The sequence below is a fragment of the Bombus pascuorum genome, chromosome 7, assembly GCF_905332965.1.
Source record: "Bombus pascuorum chromosome 7, iyBomPasc1.1, whole genome shotgun sequence".
Taxonomy (NCBI): Eukaryota; Metazoa; Arthropoda; class Insecta; order Hymenoptera; family Apidae; genus Bombus; species Bombus pascuorum.
Window position 1 is genome coordinate 12,895,892 of NC_083494.1, and position 22,267 is coordinate 12,918,158.

Below are 22,267 nucleotides of genomic sequence, written 5' to 3' on the forward strand. Positions count from 1 at the left end.
AAGACTACCGAGTGTCCGGATCCTTAGTTTCCCTCGACGATTTCGGAAGAGGCATTTAGTTTGACGGCTAAGAAGGAAATAGAGGTCGGATGCAAATTACGAGCGTGGACGAGGTGGTGCGAGCGATGGGCACGGTAATTGGGGCGAGGGGACGCTGGCTCTGGTGGGCGCGGGGGTGCGAGAGGATGCGTTGGATACTTCCCCTTTTGCATCCTCTTCCTCGTTTACACCCTCTCCCATTTTCCCTTGCAATTTTCCTTGTTTCTCTTCGCTCGCGTTTTCGCGTTCTTCATTTCCCGCCCACCCCCTCAGTCGGTTCTGTAAACAGGAATCACTGACGCGTGAAGTACATGGGCGTAGGTAAAACTCGACTTCACACACCGGTTCTCTTCGTCGAGATTTTTTCGACGTAACGAGGGACCGGTGGCGTTATCGTGTACAACGATGACTCTGTGGTGCCCTTTCCGCTTCACTTTCCGCGTGCCACCTCCGCGGCCCTCGTCTCGTCGGATAACAGCGGTATACACGAATACCAGAAATAATACTCGAGACTCGTCGACCAGCCGAGAGAGTCGAGAACACCCCCCTCTCGTTTCGTTCTCCCCTGGTAGTGTGCACTGGCCTCGATTAGTTCTCGCTTAGAGAGAGAGAGTTGTGACCGGATTATTCCTTTTTTCTTTTTTTTTTTAGGGGTAGTGCAGAGGGTGAGAACGGAAGGGGTGCGCTAACGACGTCACCGTGTCGAGTGAGTCACGGCTTCTAAATTGATCCCCCACCATGGTTACTCTTCCTCCTGTTCCTCTTGCTTTACTCCATCTATTCCAGCTTTTTCTTTCTTTCTCTCTCATCGTCCAGTCGCTCGTTCTATCCTTCTCCTACCATCCATCTCGTTTTGCTTCATCTCCATCAACGAAGCGAAGCACGTTGATTTAATTCCCAATGCAACGTGCCCCTCTGATTTACGCGACGAGAAAATATGCCAGGCCAAGAGGGAATGATCGTGCCTGAGGTCGTTCTCCACGTAACGTGCCTTCAACTTATGACGACACTCGTTCAATAATTTCGCAAGGTTACGGGAACTGTCGATACCATTCCGACCATGTTTCGCAAGAGTAATCGATCTCGTGATTCCGGCATGCGGTCAGCTCGGTCATAAGACAACGTTCCGTCCACGATATTTCCGGGTTCTTCCGCTCGTTCATAGTAAGTTATTTGACATATTCTTGCGCGACGGCTTTAACCGAGTCGAGATAAGATTAAATCATCGATGATACTGCGTGACGGTATATACCGTGATCGTTGTCTCGTTATCAGGTGATGCGATAATTGAGAATAGGCTACAGGTTGGATGAGATTCTTGGACATTTTACGTACTAATCCCTATATACTTCTTTGTTAGTGTTCCTGACACGAGATATCTTAGGCTTTTGTTTCCAATTCGATGAAGGATGATTGTTAAGTTATAAACTACATTTGCAATGCAAATGTCTCGCTAGTGCATACGAAATAAGGTTTATTTGATCGAAATCTTTAGTTGCAAGACTCACGAAAAGCCCAGGTGGTGCTTAACGTGTTGAGAATGATTTAAGGGGTTAGCTAGCGTTGAATTTATAACTGGATCACAAGTTGAATCGAATCGAGATGTAGCCTAAAGTATATGACTTGATAGGTGGACATTGCACGAAAGCTGCTAATTTAAAGCAACTGTCGAATATATTCCAACGACCGTTCTTTTAATCCCTTATGACTTCTTTAATACTGAGTATTATTGTACAGTTATATATGTATAAGCGAGTTTTAATCGTTCATTGCTAAAAGGTCGTGTGGAATAATGAAATGTTACTAATTTCCAATTCGAAGAATTAAAATAGAAGTTTGAGTTTAATACAAATGACTTGCGAATACACGTGGCAATTCTCATAAGGAGCTTTTATCATAAAGAGAATGATATAATTGATCGAATAAAAGAGACCTACGTTTCCATCCACAAGATCGACGTTATATTTTTATCAACTCTATATTTTATCTTATCAGTACTTGAAACTTTTCATCAATTTTCATCCCCGATGCTCATCTCGCGGCTTATTCAGAAGACGAGATATCGTACAATATTCGCATTAAATTGAGAACATTTCATAGGCTCTCGAGGAAGTAAAATTTCCCATTAGCCCGGTTTTTTTTGGAATCTAGTGAAAGAAGAACGAGTGGAGCGTGCGTGTACAAGACATTTCCCCTTTCTCGTTTGTCTGGAACACAATTCACGGATCCCGACTTTTCTCCACGCTTCTTCTTCTACCACGGTTAAGTTACCGTTTCAATGTAACTCTTGTATTTTCTTTTGACCCATCCGCGCGTCGGCTGTTTCCTCATTAAGAAATGGGAAGTTCTTACGAGAGGCCGGAATGAAACGAACGAGCGTCACAGCGGCGAACGAACCAAGCACACGACCACTCGTAACAATATGGCGAAATGAATATCACGGAAATATCGGGGAACGGTTGCACGACCAGAGGAATCCATTATCGAGCCTTGATATCTTCCCCTTCTTCCATTTGTCCGACCAGGTTCTTTATTTCTTTTCCCGATGATGCTTTATTAGCGTCTCGTTTCCACCGAGATGAATAGCTTTTCCTGTGGTTGGTTGCGCGACGCTGCGCCGAGGGGATGAAAATCGTCGCCAGCTCGCGAATTCAATGGCCGCGAGTTACCTCTCCCCGGTAATTCCTTCTGTTCGTGGATTAAGCGATCGTCGATCGTCGAAATTGCATTTTTGCGATAGAAAGATTCCGCGATACCAAGTTCGTAAACGACCACTCTGACATTTTCTATCGACGTCCCTGCAAAAGGTCACCGAATGTGGAGCAACTTTTGAACGGACCGATCGAGCGTCCTCGTGGGAGCCGCGAGAGCTTGCCTCTATTATATACGGTGACATGAAAATAAATAAACAATATTTACTATGGTATTCTATTTTTCTTAAGAATGGAGATATTGGTTTATTCCGAGCACTGAGCGCAGTAGCATCGTCTCAAGCAGATACTGTCGGTGGAAAAGATGTAGTGAGATCATAAAACTGGCCAAGCGTTCAAGTTTACGTGTTTCGAGAGAAGAAATAGTAGTTTGAAATATGTATAGAAAGATAAGAAGCTCAAGATCTCGCTGAAAACTAAACAGATTTTTAAACTAACTAAACAAATTTAAAATTATTTTTTCTTCGCGGTATATTTTTAAAAATTGCGTGTACTATAGCTTGGGAAGCGGGTTTTAAAAACATCTTATATAATATGATCTTGATATTTTTTCTACAATATACAGATTTAACGTTATAAAGTTAATATCGCCGATTAATCGTTTAATTCACGAGTAAGTATTCAACTACTTTCGTGAGCCATTATATATCAAAGCTTACTTATTTCGATGTCACCCTGTATACGCGTATCGTATACACACATTTTTGCACGGCGTGGAGCTTGACAGGCGCGAAATCGACGGTCTGGAACGAAAAACTCGCTTCATTGAATTAGCAGCGACGGAAGCGTCGTGCTCGTTGGCGCTGTGAAATTAATTAGGCAGTCATCGGCACGGAACGTTTTTCGATTGATCTTTTGCTACGAAGATCGAACCGTTTTTGAGGATAAAATGGTTTTTGGAACGAGTAGATTGGATCGAGGCCAGGTCATTTTCCGACTTCTTCGTCGGGATTACGTATGGAATTGAATTTCATGTCTTACGTAGCGTTTCAAGGTCTCTTCCCAATGCCATACGATAATATAGCTTAGGCTACGTTATTTTATTGATAATATGTGGCCGTTCAAAGAGTTATATAAGTCAAGAAATATCCTCCGACCGCTTTTGTTTTTTCAAGTTGAAGCCGTGGCGCATTGATGTCTGATCGGTGACGGTCTCGTTCTACCGCATCTTCCTTATAAATATATGTTATATTGGTGCATATAGTGTCGTTTCTTTAAAATATGTTAAAATATATTCTAACGACTAATTATTTTCTCAATCACAGATTTATAAAAAATTCTTAAAACGAAATCCCTATAGTGGCTTCGTTACAGTATCTTCTAAAATAATTTACGGATTAAACAATTGTTAGCAATTTTTATATCTCGTTTTCTATGCTTAAAGTTGTATAACAAAGTCATAGGAATATTCTAATTATTCTTGACGACCGGTAATAAGATTTTGATTTTTTTATTATAAATCTCCCTAATATGGAGTATATGTGTTTTATAGCGAATTTCTTTTTTTTTCTTTTTAGTGTGATGCTCGATGTAGATTTAATGATTTTTAAAACGCAAATATCATTATATGAATTTATCATACATATTGTGCTTCAGACATTTTATTATTAACCATACCTAGTAGCCAACTATGTTTCTACATGAACTATATTTCTAAAAATTGCTCGTGTGGTGTAAAATATTTTTATATGAAAAATATTTTTAAATTAGATGTACCTTTGACTCGTTCGCCTTTTACTCAGTTTTTTAGTTACTTATCGTTGTCGACCAATTATCGTTATCACAACAAATTCATTTGGAACTGATATTTTACAACTTTCTTTGTACATACGCGGTGTGTCGTTATGACTGTCTCTCCTTAGTTGAAAAATTGTCCGGAATCGTCCTTCATTTTTTTATTTTATGAATTTTGGGAATTACAATATTCATATTTTAATCTTCTTATCAAATCATCCAAAAGTTTCAAACTGTTGCGTCTAAAGTTATAACTATTCTTATTCAAATTATAAAATATGAAGTATTTCTACAGTGAGATACTGTACTTGTTACTTAATTTTGTTTTAACTATTTCTGAAAGTTTTCTAGTAATCTTCTGGCATGCAAATGCCAGATTTATCTGTTAGCAAGCGTCAATTTATTTAAAACGTCTGTTATATTAATAAAATTATATTTTTCCGTCATTTAAACTCTGCTTTTATTTATTTTCATAGTTGGGTCATGCACTTCCTCGGTATAATGTTAAAGGGTTATATATAAGTTTACTATTGCAGAGTTAATTTATTCCTCGCTATTTTTCAATTTCCTATTTATAAATTATTTATTTATAAATTAAAGATCTTCACATTCTAACACACAGTTAATCTAAACTACTTTCGATTCCAGTATTTATCGTAGCAGATTAAATATTGTTCAAGAAGCAATTATCTAAGAAAGATTGTAAGAGGGACAAGTATTTCGTCCGAACTCACAATTGTTTCTTTTCGAAACATCGAAGTTCTAGAACTTGAAATTCAGCGGAGTTCGTGATCTCAATAAACTATTATATGCATACTTTTAACAATTCACTTAGCCTGTCGTGCAAGAAAAGAACGTAATATCACGATTACGCTACAAAACAAAGTTACAAATCTACTCGTTCGTTCAACGTGAAAAAATACTCTACAGAAAGTAATAAAATAATCGCTAAATAATCATTATATATATCTTAACCATTACTTACACACGAATTCACACCAGTACGAACCACAAATTCCTGGTTACTTTGCATAATTCTATTTTACGTCTCACGATTGCTCTACTTAGATAACGTTTTTCGTACGCGATGGAGAATCATACAAATCTAACGAAAACATCGGTTAGAAGCATATCGTTTCAAAGCCTAGAATTTACTGCATGAATTTTCATAGTATAAATAAATCTGCCAGAGAACAACTTACTATGTAATCCTGTAACAAATCTTCCATTAGCGACTTTGACAATCCTTCAATCTCTGAATCCGCCAAAAGTCGATTCAAACACGGACGAGTAAAACGAAACAGCCGCCGATCGACTGTCCGACATGGTACTATCCCATTCTACTGCGTTCGCAGTGTCTCGCGTAGAAATTGTCGCTCGCTCGATCTTTCCAGACGATTATTTGTCACAGTGAATAATATAATAACAGGAAATGTAATCAAAATAAAAAATGACTGAAATTTACAAAATGGTAAATAAAATATTATTTTCAAAGATGGATAATAATTATGAGATGTATAATTTTATTAAAAATATGCAATTACTAAAATTTCTACTTTGATGTATTCTTATGAAATGAAGTTTTGGTACAAAATAATTTTATGAAATTTCATGTACGAAACTCGCCCTGAATTTCTCTTAATACTAATTTTCAAATGTGCTGCAAATAGTATCGATGTACTGTTGCTCTGATGCTGTTCTATTCAATGAATATCTGTGTATCTTTGTGCTGATAGATGGACAACAGCCTTTGAAGTCCATAAACAGCAGACAACATCATTGCGTGCAAACCTTAATATCGTTGATCTGATACCGCCGTTAAGTTGTAGACACAACAACTTTAACTGGTGATCGCGTGTCGTTCTCCTCGATTCGTTACGCCGGATTCCCATTCACGACGCGGTATAAATCCGCGCGTGTCGACTCGACGGATCGCCTTTTATCCAAATTGAAACCTTAGCGAGCAGACCGAGCGACTACGGTCATTTTCCACTTCGATCGACACAGTGGTCAGTGAACTGGCGCGTACACACACGATAATACAGACGAAAGAAACATCTATGCGATGTGTAAGAGAGTTGGGTTCGGTTTCGATCGAAGGGCGAGGTTGTCGCCGACGAATCTCGATGAACAATCCAAGGCGGGTGGCAACCGACCAGGAAATAACCAATGCCAGGTCAGACATCCAATGTTGGTGCGTGATCGATTCTTGGCTCGCAGCATCCCGTTGATTAGGCGACGAGTGCCACGGATGCTTGCTTAGACTGAATCGATTTCTCGTGAAACGATCCTGCGACACGTGCGCGATTCACGTCAGTCGAAATCAGGTTCTTGGCCACGTGCTATTGCTGGCTTTCGAGATAATAGAGCTGATGGAATGGACTGGTCCATTATAGCGAGACCATTTTGGATTATTAATGTATTCGTTGTGTTGGCTCTAAGTATTAGAACATCTACGTACTTCTTATACATTTATTAGACATTTATTGGGAAACTAAAAAACGTAATCAATACTCCATTTGACTATATCAGTCAACTATATTAACTATGTAAGTGATCGCCTCCAAGTTAAGAACACCATCAGGTACGATGCGTACCGAGACACGTGAGTGACGTGTACTGGAATGTTACCTAGTGGCCACAGGAAACAATAAACGCTGAATGAAACACTCTGAGTCGGACAAGCATAACGGGAGTATAAAGCAGGAAACGAAAATTCTAAAGCCATGGCGGCTATTGTAGGGAAATGTTAATGAAAAGTTACTGCTGCTAGGTAGTCGGAACTTCACGAACGGATAAGTATAAACGAAAAAAGAAATAAATGTATAAGTACGTAAACGAGTAAACACATAAAACGATAAAGCTTTTAGATGTATAAAGAAGATGTGTAAATGAAGTAACAGTGAAATTCTGTCTTTTTTTTCTTTATCTTTTGACAATCGGCTACTGTTTGTGCCTTGAAAATGTCGCAACCCCGTGCTTCGTTTGCACAATTGCGAACACCTGTCCTCGTGGCGTTATACGTTTATTGCACCGTTGTTTCTCCGCTCCACTTTCGGAAGTTACGACAGTTCGTGACGCGGTTGCAGCGCAGTACGATCGTTTCTCGAGAAAATCGAGAAGTTCCGTGTGGTTACGCTGTTACCCTTTTCTTACCCTTCGAAGTAAGCTCCTAGTGCCATACGGTGTCGGAGTTTACCTTCTAAAGGATTATGGACATTAGCAAACTGTTCCACGACGAAACATCTTCACCCAAACATTGTAAGGCGCGAAGCTGTTGATTTATAACGTCGACGAGGTCACCTAATGTTTTCGGAGTATTTTTACGCGATCTCGGGATTCCGTGTAATGCGTTACGATGTCCTGAAATGATTCGTCGGTAAAATTTGCATCGGTGGCGCTCAGTTGTATACACACGACGTTATGATTGTATGTTTTTCATGTTGACCGTAAATATTGCAATTTCTGAATGGATGTTACATCCTCATTCCGCTCGATCATCGATGGAATAAAGTCGAAGAAAAACGTCTATATTTCGATCGCGCTATCGAATGTTGATAGACGCATTACGAGTAACTTTATCACCATCGGAGCTGATACGATAAACGTGGGTGATAACTTGATGACTTGCCGATTCTTTGTTCCCTACGATTTTGCTCGCTCGCGCAACTGCGTTATAATAATTCTTCTGAATTTCGTAGCGACGCGTTTCTTTTCGTTTCTCGAGTTCTTCCATGTCCAATCGGATGTCGTTGAAACGTTTCCACACCTCGTTGGGAATCGTTGAGGTGGATTTGGACGAGGACTACGTAGCGTTGACCCGAAGTTTCACAATCATCGAGAAATTCCGATAACGCGATAATTTCACTGATAATGTGCACGCGTTTGCGTCTTAGAGTAGTGATACTAAATCCCTATATTGCTATAGACTGTGATTGGTTTGCTGGATTGTTCGGTATCGTGGTATAGAACAAAGAAGATGATGGAATTGGCGATACAATTAATCCAACCTACCTTATCGTTGCGAGATTGTTCGCGAGAACCAATGGTGGAATCTTGCAGAAGAATGTTGCGTTCTTGTTGAAGATTGGATGTCCTTCAAGGTGTGTCCTTCAAGTTACTGCGTTGGCCGTCGCAACTTGGTGATACTTCGTATCGTTATGCTATGTGAATGTCCCGCTTCTCATTGGAATGGGTGATTACTGTAGTCTGTGTGGAATCGTTCACAGTTTGAATGTTTGTCGCGCTAAGTGTTTCACAGGAAACGTCTACGAGTTCGTGCATGGTTCAGTAACATCCGGTTCGAAGAACGAGTAACAGAGTTTGTTAAGGCGATCGTGACGAGCGACTTGACCAACGAAGATGGTAATTCTTCGTTACGATTTATCATATCGGTGTCACGTCTCACGGTAAAGTTCCCTAGCTCGTTGCGGCGATAGAGATAATTCGAGGAAATAGAGATGACTCAAGGAAAGACGATGTTAACTAAGCTATTAACTTTAATGATTGAACTTGAAACTGTTTATACGTTGATATGTTCGAGTAAACCGCTGGAAAGTTGGAAATAAACGTGCTGAAGTAAACTGTTCGAAGGTTGCAGGGTAAATGATCGTATTCGTCCAAAGAATGGTCGTTCAAAATTTGGACGAGACATATCGGTGGAGATAAGGCATGCAGATAGGGTGTCTAAATAGTCTTAAATCCTCGATGAAATCGTGATTAAAGCGAAACACATACTATTTTGTTTATTTAGAAATTCCTCTTTGTATACTATTTTATTTGCGTTAATAAATTACGTGATATTCATGTTTGCAAGAATTAAAGCTGAAATCATTATTTGTTTTTATCAATTTTTGATTCAGCGATTAAAGAATTAACATCTACGTCTGCTAATATATCGCAATTTGAATTTGGAATTCTATAGAGCTTTCATTTGATGGTCGTTGTAAATTGGAATGAAAAATCCTACTTAAGCTTTCAAAATGATGGTAGAAACGAGTGGCTGTTATTATGCGTATATTCGATACCGAGTTTCATGCTTGGGATTAGAGTATCTCCTGTTATCAATTTAATATCTGGATCTAAATTTGCTCTTCCATAGGGGAGCACAGAATATGAGAAGAGATTAGAGCGACCAGGGCTTGTAAAGGAAGTAGAACAATTCAGATAACTGTTATGAAAATTTTATTACTATTGAGATCATTATTGAATATGTATTATTATAAATTAATTATCAAGTGCTTCGGTAAAATATTTATTAAGCTTATTTTCACATGTCAATCTGATACTACCGTCATTTATAATCTTTGAAACTAGTTGCTAATAATACTCGCAATATTTGTAATTACTATCAGCAGCTTTAATATCGTTAATGTCGCTCAGAAATTTCTGCCGATATTTTATGGTAAAGTGTGTACAAGAGATTAGGTCAACTAGAGTTCGCCGATGATTGATGTTTCGCGCGGTGCTTATTTAGCCCTCGAAGACCGAAAATATTCGTCAAGTACGCAACGGAAACAGGGTCATTTGTGGCGCTTAATGACATTCCTATTTTTATAAGAGAACCCTTATCGTAAATTCTAATATTTCTCATTTGGTATTTTCTATATGTTGCTACTTACAAATATTCGAACATCATATCCTGTGATTTTATAATTAATACAAACGAATTGTTAAAAATATTCGAATGTTTCTGAATGGTAGTATATTTTCCTATATTTAATGAATACGCTGTCAATATTTTACGACTTTAATAATACAACAAATAATTCATAATTCATGTAACAAATTCATATGAAAGAGTCTTGATTCAAGATTTTATTGATTTTCGTCAAATAAAAAATTAATAGGTACGTGGAAGAGTTTGGGACGAATACAGAGAGAAACCTCTTGTGTTCCTCGAAGTCATATACATATAAGGATGGATATTAAATCTTACAAGAGTTCCTTCCTACCAGGAAGGTCGTGATTATTCCCTTTCAAAGTTAAATTAAATTAGATTCAGCATCTTATTTCTCTTAACTACCAAGTCCTTACTCTTTTATTCTTTTATTTTCTTCGATCAATATCTACCAACTCATTCAACCTTCTGTACTCCTAATTGAAAGAATTATTTAAGGTAAATCTCGCATTATAGGGGGTTACGTCTTAGTGAGTATAAGTTTCAAATATTATAAAAGAGTCTCTTTATATATATATTAAATATACTCCACTATTCTACAACTCATAATAATTAAGCTCGCTGAAATACTCGCTAAAGCTCTTGTAAGACTCTCTCGCAAAACCCTGACCTCGCTGCTTCTTTCACACCGTCTCTTCGAACTCTGACGCCTTCACTGACGATTTTATGTCTCAACTTGAACTAACTCTTTGTAAACGAGGCGCAGCCATTTCTAGAAAGCTCGTAACTTTGTTAGTCGAAAATAACGTTCCGGATGATCAAATACCGTCTATCAAGATCGTATTGCAATTTTTAATATTTCTTCTTTGTAATTTCATTATTATTATCATATAGTAGAAGTTACGTTGGAAATATAATATAATATAATAATATAATATATGAGAAATTACGCAATAATTTAACGATGTAAATTATATATTCCCTAATTAACAAGCTACAGATTGATTATAGACTCCTCTTTTATAATTTTACAATTTTACATTGTAATTAACAAAATTTCATTTTAATATCACCCTTGCTCGCGTTATGCAAAATATCGAAATATCTTGAGACTCGTAACATTTCTTTTATACCTAATATTAGTTTAATTAGTTTTTAAAAATAAAGTTCTCAGAATCTCCTTTCACAGCTACGATACTGAAAAAATCTAATCCCATATTATAAATTGTTTTAAAAAGGAGAAGCTTCAAACTCCAAATGAAATATTACGTTAACGACAACGTAGTCCTCTAATGGGTTAAACAGCGATTCCCTGGTTAAAGACCGCGCTTCATCCAACCCGTCATTCGTTGCTATAATTAATTACGAGATAATCTGACCGTCGATAAAAGGAACGCGACGTTGAAGCTCGCAATCCCGCGTTATCGTCCCGTAGATCGCTTGGGCGGAAAAGAGGAGGCCCTGTCAGCCTACATCTATGTATGGCCGTCTACATGTTGTGTGTCGTTATCACTATCAATAGCCCCGATACACTTCCGGCGTGGTGTGCGAGAGGGGAAACACGTAGGTGGTGAGTGCACGCGCGTCGCAATAAACCACGCCTTATCGCCTTACGCTTGAAACTTCTCCAGCCGCGTTCACGTGGTTTGTTGAACCACGCAGGTTCATTGGCTCTGTGGTTAGAAAATACGCGAGCACGTGACGCACACAATTTTTTACACAGCGTTCGGCCAAATGACGTATAACATATAAGGTGACACGTGATGATTTTTTATGAAAAAATAAGAATAAGATATGGAACATTTGTTCGTAGGACGGTTCGTTTTCGAGAAAGTCGAATTGGAAAATTTATCAAGTACAAACATACTTTTCATTTTTCTTTTGAGGGGCATAATTCAGTTTGAACGACAAACGACTCAAGTAGCAGAAGAAGCGAAGAATTTTAATATAAAAGCAATCGATATTGCAGACGGTAGAATAGCGAGAGAATTAGAAGACTGTACATTGAGAGAGATTGTTGGATGAGAGTGTGGGGAATGGGGTGAAAAAATGCGACATTCTCGGATCGAGTGGCGCGAGGGCTGATGCAATTCTGAGTGTGACATCCGGAAAACGCTGATCGAGCACAGAATGGACTGCAGAGTAGTGGAAGTGGGTCGTTCTTGTCAACGCGATAGTTAGAATTCGATTAATCGCGCATATCAACTTTGATTTGGATTCTTTTAATTCGTTTTGAATTAAGTTGAAGAGATTTGCAGTGTGGTTTTCGTCTTAGTTTATTCAAACTTGTGGGATATTTTATTGGCGAGTTATTTTCTATCTAACTACCCCTTTAATACGTATTATTTTGTTATTTATTGTTTTAGTAGAAAATGGTTAAAAGTCATCGTTTATGATAATCACTCAATGGGATATAAGTATTTGTATGTTTAGTTTTTCGTTTATTATGATTTCGAAAGATACAGTGAACCATATTGTGACTAAGTATAAATCTTTCTGTCCCTTAACCATAGTAAAAGAGATCAGAGTTGAAGTATATTTGAACTTTTCTTGGTCCTCTATTAATTTAATTCTTTATTCTCCTATTATATCGGTAATGTCCTTTAGAACTTCTTTTCTTACAATGTCACTATATTTTTGTTTCATTGAATATTTACACCTCTAACTCTTCCGGTTGTATTTCCTGGGAGCATTGGTCTCTTCAATATTACAATGCCGGTTAATACCTGGGCATCAACAGAAAAGAATTAACGAAGATTTATTTCAGCTATACATAAAAATGTATAAATGCGAGAATACGTAGTATATAAATACATAGAAATAATTTTTGCACAAATAATATTCTTATTTCAATAATAAAACGTTCGTACAATGTTATATGAAATAAATTTATCAAATAAAACGAGGCAAACTTTCCTCAAATTATCAAGAATCGATATTTCCATCTTGAAACTCGCAATCTCTCCTTCGCGATATTATTCACAAATCAAATATAAACGTCAAAAAGTCTAACTCGATTCCATCGATAATTTACAATCATCATCTCCACCAAAATGTCAAACCTCCTTGCCCTATATTCCCGGAATATATCGAATTTTCCATAATTCCCCGAAAGTCCAATATTCCTTGAATAAATCGAGCAACTTGAATTTCCTGTTCAACGTACAATTTTAGTTCCCTTTTACCAGAGTTTATCGGTTTCGAGTAACGTAGTCGACAAATCAGAGAGTTTGCGTGATTCAACGTTTCGAGACGTAGGCACCGGCTAGAGATAAGAAATACTTTCCTTTTGCTGGTCTTCGGGGAGATGCGCTGGCTGCAGACGCCCCTTCGTCAGATAGAAGTGTCTAGACGTCTGACCAAATACGCGCGCTTCTCCTGCCAAGAGCTGAAGCTGAACCGAGAGCCAGGCGAACAGCGATGAGACGCTTTAAAAGATAATTCGCGCTAGTTTGATGAACCGTGTGGGCGAAAACAGGCTTTTTCTCTCTTTGAATAAACTCTGAAAAAACTTGGCTTCGATTTCGATGTTTTACGTAATTTAAAATACATGTACCAACGCTTTAATATACACGTATACTTATTTTATTTCTAGAGAATGTAATTTAAGTACGAAATCAGAAATTAATATTGTAATTTTTATTGCTGACAGAACGTCGCAGAACGAGTATCACGATAAGCGGAATCAAATTTTTTTAATTAATATAGAATACAGTTAATATCCAGTTGTGAAATGTTATAACACAGTTTTGTTATTTAGAAAATTCTTTAGCCTTAGATTTCGTAATTTAAATTATTTCTATTATAATTTTAAAAAGTTGTAAAAATAAGTGGAATTTGCTTGTTTTTTATTATTAATAGACCATTGGAGGAGAATGTTATGAATAAAGAATTGATTTCAAAAAATTATCTGTACGTGGCCAATGCTATAAAAAAATTTCATTTTTTAGAATGTTGTTTATCCTCGAATTATTCGGTGTTTTTTTTATTTTTAAAAAAAGCTTGCTTCGATCGTACCTATGTTTCAATCAGATTACGATTATATTTGGCGTTTAATTTCTGTCTGGTCTGTGAAGATTCTATAAAAGTAATTGTACGATTATATAAGAGATTTCTTATCTCTGAAGGTATAATTTAAATTTCATTTAAATCGCATTTTCCTCGATTATTCGACGTCCAAATCGCAATCACGAATTTTCAAAGCGGGCCGTGCTTCCGTTCTTTCCGCGACGTTAAGCTTTCGCACACAATTTCTTGAATGTAGATTGAATCGTTCAACGTAGAGTCTTCACGTCGTTGATAGAAAGATACACATTAATGCTCTCGTAATATCAACACGCTTCATAAAACCAGGATACATTTGATGAAGTTTTGCCGAAGCCAAAGATACATCAAAGATTAGCCATACTAATATTTGAATACTTTAAATTATAAATTTTAAACCAACATCGTTCAACATTTTAATGAGATCACTAATGAAAAATATTTCTTTCCTTTTACGAAGGAACAATTTCTAAAATTCAATATATTAAAAACAAATTTCATATCGAAGCCATGTTTTCATTTAATTTCGAGATTAAATATATTTTGTTTGATTTTATTAAAACATATTAATAATATTAGTATTCATGTTACTATTAAAATATTTTTGTTTAGGCATGAAAGTTAACAAAAATTGACTTACTATATTCTTCTTACTATATTACAGTCGTTTAATATTATTTAATATATCACGACAAGGAATATTTTTTAAGATTCTGACTAAACTGTAAATCTAGAAAAATCCATATGTCCTTCAAAAATTGAATAAAATTACAGTTTTCGTAATATAATTTTAATCGAATTTAATCGAATTTTAAAATTACCCGTAAAAGATTGAAGATGTAGCTTTCCTTGTAGTTTTCAAATGATTACCAACCGAATCGATGAATTACAGAGCAACAGAAGAAAATAAGAAGTGGTTACGAACGTTCGCAACTTGAAAAGATTCTCGCGAGCGAACAATTGCAACGTCGACGCTTTAACACGAACAATTTCACGAAACATTGTTCTCTGCAAGCAGCGGAGACACGCAGCGAATACCAGTAATTTTCAGTGCAACGTCACCTTAATAAGTAGGCAAGGAAATAAAAAAAGGGAAAAAGAAAGATAAAAAGAACACGATGAGACTTATCAAAAGGAAAGGTTTGTGTCGCGGCACGAAATCTTCGCATCGTTTCCACCTTAGAATTAATTATTCGAACGAAGTTACCTCCGGCCACGAACGCGGGTCAGCGTCGTTATTAAAACGCGAACACGTGTCGGTGTTCCTAACGAAGCCAATTTAGACGTTCGCCCTGCCGTTATACCTTCAGCGAGAAGTAAATTTCTCGACAATTTTCTGAAATGAAAAGCGACTGGTAATTCGCTTATTCAAAAAGAAACTGCCGGTTATTCGAATGAAAAGCGAAAATTAGAAACGAAGGCGACGCAGAGTAGGAAGAAAAATGGAGAGAGAAAAGAAGGAGAAAATGAAATTTCAGAAATGGAGGGTGAGATCTCAGTTGAATGATCCTCGACCACCACCAAACTTTCGTGTTACTTACTTTCATCGTTTCAAAAGGAAGTTTCCGCATGTTACCATCCCAAAGACGCGCATTTAGTCAAAAAATGCAAAAACCCGGCTGCTCGTCCGATTAAATGGAAGATCATTCTTCTTCCGGCAAAGGTCAGAGGTTGAAAGTTCGGGTAAACGACCCGCGGAGGGATCAAAGACGTTCCCTATCGACCGTCATTATATTAGGTTGCTGGGAAAATTCATAGTAAAAGATTTAACTAAAATTACATATTTTTTCTATATATAATTTCACGAGAATATTTTTGAACAATTTTTCCTCCTTTTCGGTAACAAATTCTCTCCAATAGCTTTTATAGGATTCTAGAATATTTAGTTTCTTGTTTATGTCTTTCTTGGTATATTAGATATATTTGGTGAACGAAACAAATTATCCAATTTTCCATGAAAATTCAAAACTCCTTGCGATATACGAGCTTCAACATTATCTCACCGAAGGAAAGAAATCTGCTTTCTCAACGAATTTTGAATAGTTCTTCTTAATTTTTTCCATGTTCAGCCGACACAGTATTTATCGGAATATTTGATTATTTGATACGCTACGAACTTATCAAACGATCTAATGGCACGTCAATTTTCTCGAAAATGGCTCCGTCTTTTTTCGCGTGTCGCGATACGTATCATTTTTCATGATTTTTTTGGACTGGTTACACGCAATATCATAGTAAGCCTTAAAACAGGGTCCGGTTTTTTCTTGCGTATCACGAGACTATATTTTACGACCCTCTTTTTTCCTTTTTTCGATTGGTAACACGCAATTGATATTGTTTCTGCGAACAGCCGTACCCTTGCGTTTCTGCGTTGTCGAAAGTGGTTAATTTTACACCATCTCGACGTGTCGTGTTACACGTCCCACCGATATCGGAAGGTTTTATTTTTGCTTCGAGCCACGCGTGAGATGGTAGCTTTTTCCGATATTGTATTCCGAGTTCGTTTTTTAAATAAGATCCTTCGCCCTGATCGTTAAAGGGACTGTTTTTGGATCGGCTTCGTGGGATTGGGGCGATCTATCGAGGGATAACAAAATGTGGGTGGACTGCGAAAAAATTTATCGAGTTTCTGTTTAATTTCTCTTGGGGAAAGGAGAAGGGAAATGACGCGTTAATTAATTAATTTACGTACTGGCTAGGATTTTATAGAATTGATTGTTTTGATGGAAACGATCATTTGGATAATTATTTCTTACTGGGAAATTTTATATACATTATAGGTTCGAAAGAGCAATAATACAACTGGAAAAATTAATATTTTAGAAATTGATAAATGAAAAGTACGTAAGCACAGTGAGAAAGTACTTGACGATGTTCAAAGTAAAACAATTGTTAAAATATTTAAAATTTTAATTACTTGTAAAATGTTTTGGTCACACAGGGATGTTGATAAATACTTTTAACGTAGTATGATTAAAACATTATGAAATTGCTATAATCGTAGATAAGATATATTTCTACAATTACGTAATTGTTATATCGAAATATTTCTGAGATCAATAACGTATTTAATTCAGTGGCGGTGTGATATAAATAACAGTCAAAGTAAAAAAATAAACTACTTGAAATTTGAATAAAGCGATAAACAATTTACGATAAATAAAAGTATACAATGAATATTTAAAAAATTCCGTATATACACGCCAATCTTGTATTTCGAAATAGCAATTAATCTTCGACCTTCTGCATATAATACAATAGAATATCCAACGTCAACTCCCACACAAGAACAAACGGAATAACGGAAACGACATAAATAATAAAACCGCCAAAAATAAAATTTCGTATTAAAAAGAATTTTTAATAAAAATATTCGTATTCCACGTGCATGGTTGAAAGCTACTGCACGATTCGAAATATCAAAAGCACAAACTGGATGTACGAAGTCTCGCCGCGATTAAAACACGAAACTCCATCAAATATTCTGTTTGTCTTTGCTCGAGGTAACAAAAAATTTGCGAAATTAATATTGTTTCGCTTCTGTAGCACAGAATGGATGGAACGTCCTAACTCGAGTCGAAGCAAATGAAAAAAGAGAGACGATTAATCAGATCATAAAGGAATCATGAATTATCGAAGCAACGGTATTCCATTGGGAAACCGATATTTAAATAGAACTACGTAACTTGAATTGCAAATGGGGTAAAGGGTCTGAAAGCTGCCGATGCGATTGTAAACTGTACACAGAGCTAGGTCATAAATATTCTCTGCATTATTAACTATCGTAAAGAAAGAGATAGAAGATAGTTGAGAGTGACGGGCTGATACAATCGTCTACGTGAAGTTGCGAAAATTATAGGAAACACGTTATCGCATTTTCAGCCTGGTTTGATTGGGGCTGTAGTTGCGGATGGAAACATTAAATTTAATCAATAACCGTTGTTTGCATTTCTCGGGTATATTGAGGTGTTTTGAAGGCGAAACTGTTTGAACAGTCGCAAGATATTGGGCAAAGATAGAAACTACAGGTGAGAGACTGAAGTAATTTTTGAAGAGAAATGAATTTATTTTTTATAACTGTAGAAATGTTTTTCTTTTCTTTCTCGTTGAATAATCCACTGGGTTAATTTTAATTTGAAAAAACTGGAATTTTTCTCTTCCATGTAAGATTCGCTCTCTTTGTTTCAAATGTCATGGCTGGTATTTGCTTTTTATTTTTCCAGAAGTGTTAAAATATTTGGTTACGCACACTTTTTACCTCGCATGTAAAGTTATATTATGTAGACCCTTCTGAAATAACAGCTAAATATTTTTAATTCTACGAAGGAAAATAAAAATGACAAGAGCTAAAATGATACAAAATTTCAGCCTTTCCAATTTCAAAATGGTGAACGTATTTACTAAAAAGGACAGGATTCATCTGTGATATTCGTCAGACAAATATGAAAATAATCGTCACCAACGTTAACCAAAAATCATTTACTAAATTCCCAGCCTGCACCTGTATCTTATACCACGTACATACGAATCAAGTCAAGTAGTCCAATAAATTCAGTAATTAATTCAATACTAATCACGAATTAAGCCATTATAATTCACAGCAAGGATAATAAAGCCTGTGTGGATTTGAAGAAAAAGTTTCCGGAATCAGTCGAAATATTTCGTTGAATTCGCAAATACAAGCAAGACGAAGGGTAGCCAGGAAGTCATGAGACGATGGCAGCGCGACAAGGAATGGCAAATATTTCAAGAACTCGCAGAGTTCTCGAATAGAAACGAAGGTCGAGCGCGGGGCTGACGACCCGAAGACGACCGGAGCCACGAAAATTCAACCTCGAACGAAATGCTAATCGATACGGAATTTCAATCTTCCCCGTTCGGCGTCTTCCCCTTTCTCTGTTCGCCACGCTTCCGTTTTATCGTTCGTCGACCGTTGTTCAGCTTTCATCCCCCAAAGAGTACGTTGCTACTGTTCACTGCGACGCGGATAAGCTTGCAGCCTGTTCGAAATTGATTTGCTAGGACAACTTGTTCCTAGTTTCGTAGCTATGGGTTTCTTGATTTGTTCCTTATAACATGTAGAAATTCATTGACAAATACGTTTTATATAGAATATTTAATAAAAACGCTTGGTACGAAATATTACCAACAAAATCTTTTTAAATCTAAAAAAAATATCATTATTTCAAAAGATGATACTTTTTTCAATGTTGTATGGAAAAACATGCAATTTAAAGAAAAAGTTTGTCTTACACCCTTTGGTTTCCAAAACACGCTAAGAACATAATTTCGGCCTTCAACTATTTTCACTTAAATACGAACAGTTGCTAATAGAAAAATAGATGTTAACTACGTGGCCAAGAAAGAGCTATGTTCTATACAAATTTCGTTAAAATTGACGTATAGGTTACATATATGTACGTATAGCTTACAGGATTCGGAATTCTATAATTCCGTAGCTCTCTGCATAGTACAACAGTCCAGCTGTATTCTTCGAAATGCTTGCAGAAATACAATTTTCACTGAACCGTAAAGCGATATTTTCAACCCTCTTTACAAAACAGATATTGCATATTGCATAAACCGCCTAGAATATTAAAACTACGTCGTTTCTTTCGTCTTTAATATTCCGTAAGTTCGCAAGATGCTATAACGCGCAAAGACACGTAGCTTTACATCGCCATAAATCTTCGAGTCTGGCACAATATCTTGCACGAATTTGGCCGTGTATATTTCCTTTGGAGAAAAATTCGTTAAAATTTCAAGGAAATCCGTGTCTGAACTACACAAGGGCAACAACCTGCGGCATTACACGACGTTCGTATCTTCTTCAAGGCTCAACAACGCGTCGCACGTGCATAAAACAGCTCAGCTGCATCCATAACACGCGCTACCGCGGATGCTTCGAAAAATATCGTGTAAGATTTATTTATAGCTTGTTCATACTTAATTTAACCCGGCCTCACGCCACAGGGAGAACGTCCAAGTCGATAAAAAAGATCCTAGAAATCCGTTATCGTCGACGTTTCAAGCTCGGCTCTGCATTTGCGCCATTGTGCTCCGCGTATATCGATGGTGGACATGCTTCCACAGTTGCGCTATCGACAGACTTGCTGGGATTAAGTTCGCTATTGTTGCTTAGTTACGTTTTTTGCAAATGCGTTCTGCAACGAATCACAGTTTTTTCTGTATTCCGCTTTTCCAATATTTATCGATTATACCTTCTTGAATATTTATTGTACGTGTATCACGTATGCAATATTTATATATGTTTGATGTTTTTTCATTATATTCAATATTTAGTTTTGTTATTTTGTGGCAAATAAATTTTTGAAGTTTAATCATCTAAAATTTGCTACTTTCAATGTGATTTTAAATTCATGGTAATTTTAATCTACTGGTATTGATATTGTACGATATTGTTTAGGATTCCTACTGTTATAGTTAGTTGGTCATATTATCAGGTTGATCAGAGATATAGAATATATCGAAATGTTAATGAGAAACTGTCGATAAGTTATTTGACACGGCTGATTTTGACGATGGAAACGGATCAATGGCAGAGGGTAACTAATGCTCGTGTTCGACCTTACTTTATGCTTGATACACGATTGGAAAATTGCGAGCAAGCTCGTCTAAAACTGCATCCAAGCTCACGCTATTTTATTATCCCTAAATCCTACATTTTATACATACTCGCAATGCCATAAATCTTTATGCAATCCGAGTTCGAATTCAATTCCATTTCAACTTCCATAAAGAAAAATTTATTCTAAAAATAAAATTCATTCTAAAAATATATGAATTATGGAATCCTTCGGAATAATACGAGAAAATAATTCTTTAGAAGTTGCGACATTTAAAACAATTACATTGTAATTTCAACATACATAAAATTCTACCATAAATTCACATTCTCAGATTACTTCGAACTTTACTAATCAACAGACCAGTAAATCAACAATCAAGCGAGTCAAACGATAAAATCTCATAACAGCGTTAATTAAAATCTCAAAATGTTTCGTCTAACACTCATAATATATCCATGAGAGGTGCCTATACAGGTGTTGGATTACTTTCGTGAGCGTGCGTGTGTACATGTACATATACATGTCCTTTTATAGCAACCAGTATTTCCAATTATAGAAATTTACTAATACGAAATTTACACGCAAATTAATTACAATGTTTTTCATAAAGTAAAAAACCAAACGACAGAATCCCAATAGAATTCCGTACATTGACTGGCGAACGCTTGACGTTGGTTCGCGTGTGGCGTGTAGGAAACATTTTCACGGCCTCGAATGGTATCGCGCGTAAATACACACGACGTGACGCCCGATCTAGGCCAGAAACGACGAGTACCTCTGACTAAACTGGGCCACAGTGCGTCGGCCTCGTGTCTAGAAATACCATTGCTGGTCGTTCGAAACGACCAAAAGGCATTCCCGATTAAAATTGCTCGGGACCAGCCATTCAGGAATTTACAAAACCGCAGTATCTCGATACGAATCTTTGTGAAAAATGTAGCAGAATGACAGAGTTTCTTCAGAAAAATCTCTATAGATATCATGTTTATCTTTCGTGCAAGTATGGCCGTGTATACGTGCATTTCGAACTTTCGTAATTTAAAAGAATTTTTATTTCATTGGAATATTGGTTTTGTTGTACTTAATAACTTACACATTTTTCAATTCAACCCGGAGGCTAAAAACTTTAAAGCTAAAGTCTAGCTGGGAAATTTTTGCAAAGTGTAATCTCTCCTTCGTGGTCTCAATTTCTGAGAAATGATCATGAGGCATTTCAGAGATAATTTGATAACGAAATGTAATATGTCATACGACAGGAATAGATATTGCTTTTTTGATAACTGCTACGCAACTGGAATTGATTTATCATTCTATTCGCATGACTTTCATTACATTACTTTCATCGATATGAAAAAGGAATTTAAACAAATCGACAATCTCATAACGATACGATGAGAAACATGGAAATTAAATGTATCTATCGTTCAACAATTTGATTAGATTGGCAACGATCGTTTATCGCTTCGTTAATGTCGATGATGAAGATGTTCTAGTATTACATTGATATATAATACTATATATAGTAATAT

General features: G+C 36.6%; 2 protein-coding genes across 5 annotated transcripts in view; both read left to right on the top strand.

The window, feature by feature from the left end:
- The window catches only part of LOC132908710 (fasciclin-2), a 237,751-nt gene that overhangs the window by 177,987 nt on the left and 37,497 nt on the right, over positions 1–22,267 (top strand). The window lies entirely within an intron of this gene.
- LOC132908708 (uncharacterized) overlaps positions 1–22,267 on the top strand; it is a 48,096-nt gene that overhangs the window by 951 nt on the left and 24,878 nt on the right. The gene's annotated exons all lie outside the window — the stretch shown is intronic.